A 2,196-nucleotide genomic window follows, 5' to 3' on the forward strand; every position below is an offset into this window, starting at 1 on the left:
TGCCGACTTGGTATCAACTAAGAAAGGCAAAATACCAAAACGACCAAGGTTAGATTGGAATTATACCGACATGGCCACGGCCAGTCGAGAGAAATTCAGCTTGCCACCATTTATCAGATAATATGACGTATAAACCCGATTAAGGTCCGGGTAATGGATACATGACTTACTATTGTTATCCTAACTAAATATGTTGGAAACTACATGACTAACAGACCTTACAATCTGTGGAATGGTCGGATCTATGATCTATATTCGGAGGTTATTCTACAAACGGATATCATAGACATTTAAGCAAATAAAAATTCTATCTTGAAGAAAAATATTTTCATTCATTATCAAAAAAGAAAGTACAAAATTGGACTGAAGTCTGACTACAAGTATCAGGCTACAAAAAAAAAAAATAATAATAATATAGATACACTGACTAAGCTTCGTCATCGTCCCTTTATTTAGGGTAGCATCGTCAACTTGAATGATTTCGGGCCTGATTGGTGCTTCACCCTGTGTCAGGGTGGCTTCTTCTTCTTCAGCACCATCTTCGAATCTCGGAGGGACGATGCTGCTCAGGTCGAGGTCCGGGTATAACTTTCTGACCACATCACAGCCATCTTCATACCCGATACAATACGAAGTGAAGCCACCTTCAAGGATCTCTTCCTTGAAGTCTTTCGAGTCTCAAAAATCCTCGACTGCCTGACCCAGTGCTTCCTTTGCCGACTCTGCTTCCGTCTTTGCCAAATCAGCATCGGCTCGAGCAGACGACAATTCTTCTTTGGCCAGTGCCAACCTTTCCAAGCTGGCCCAATGATGCCCACATTCGGCTTTGAGTTCTTCAATGCACCCATCTCACTCTCATCGAAGTCGGTGGAGAGAATGCCTCTTGCACTTGACCTGCACATCAAGAGCCAAAATAGTCTCGTGAGCCGGCGCCACCCATGCACAGCTGCCATGTCGGTCCCCCAACTCCGGCAACCAGCCCATCGTTGCAATAAAATAAATAAAAAAAAAGGAAAATAAAGAGGGAAAAGAGAAGGGCATGGATCCCGTCACCTTCCCCTCTGTCGTGGTCGGTCCCGAGGATGGATTTTTGATCCTCCTCCGACGACCATTGCGGTGGATCCTGGGGAAGGGGTGGTGGTCCACCGATTGTGGTTTTCTGGTGATCGCTGGCCCATTTTTTGGTGGGTGGAGCACCGGCCACGGCACCTCCACTTCCGTCCGATCTCGAAAGATTTGGAGACAGCGGTTTGGAGGGGAGAACCGTCGGTCCACTGATTAGGTCTCTCCGACGACCGTTAGCCAGCACATGGCTGGGGAGGCAGGATCCACTTTTCGGCATCTCCACCGTGTGGGATCGAAAAAAGGTCGTCGGGGAGGCAGGATCCACTTTTCGATGCCTCCACCGTGTGCGATCAGTGGGCTCGAGTTTTGCATTTCAACCCGAAAATCGAAACCCGCTTGGACCCATTTGCTAATTGGGGGCACTTTTGCATGAAAACTGCTGATAAGAATATATTACATAAGGGTCCTTCTAAAATTACATTTTAATCCCTATATAGAGTTTATTATGCAAAAATCTCTAGATTATTATTTAGACCCTGTAATAAAGTTTATTACATAAACATCCTCTAATAATCATGATATAGTCCTTGTCATCCGGTTGTATTGCATAAAAGCCTATAAACTTGTACTTTACATATTTTTAAATGCTGTTTAAATTATTTATATGCGAATAAAGCTTTGTAGGCCTATTATCATGTTCTTGATGATATATTCATACCATGTTTAGCATGTAAAGTTTATTAACACTGCTTATAAGGAATTGAAAGTTTTTGATTTGATCGATTCGGTGCAATCACCAAAGTGATCACGAACTTTTTAAAATAATTTTTTTTTATAATATATAATTTTAGATAATATAATTAATTCAATAAATTTTAATTGTGTCATAATTATTTCTAAGCTACTGAAATATTGATCAGCTTCCAAAAAAGCATTTACATGTTCAATGTTTAGATAGGTAAAATGATAGGATTGTATGTTAGATCGAGTGATATTTTATACCTAAAGGTATAGTGTTTGCTTGTACCCAATATGCATGTTTTATTAGGTTCACTGGTGATATGATATATGACTAAGTAGATATAGCCATTAGTATATTATGGCACTCGCCCAAAGAAAAGATATAATGAT

General features: G+C 40.8%; 1 long non-coding RNA gene across 1 annotated transcript; it reads right to left on the minus strand.

Moving 5' to 3' along the window:
- Positions 1–305: 305 nt before the first annotated feature.
- On the minus strand, positions 306–1,624 carry LOC105034367 (uncharacterized). The gene is made up of 2 exons (XR_012134912.1): positions 1,054–1,624; positions 306–894 (listed from the first exon to the last, which is right to left on the minus strand). It is a non-coding gene; the product is annotated as an uncharacterized lncRNA (long non-coding RNA).
- Positions 1,625–2,196: the final 572 nt, after the last annotated feature.

The sequence above is a fragment of the Elaeis guineensis genome, chromosome 10, assembly GCF_000442705.2.
Source record: "Elaeis guineensis isolate ETL-2024a chromosome 10, EG11, whole genome shotgun sequence".
Classification (NCBI taxonomy): Eukaryota; Viridiplantae; Streptophyta; class Magnoliopsida; order Arecales; family Arecaceae; genus Elaeis; species Elaeis guineensis.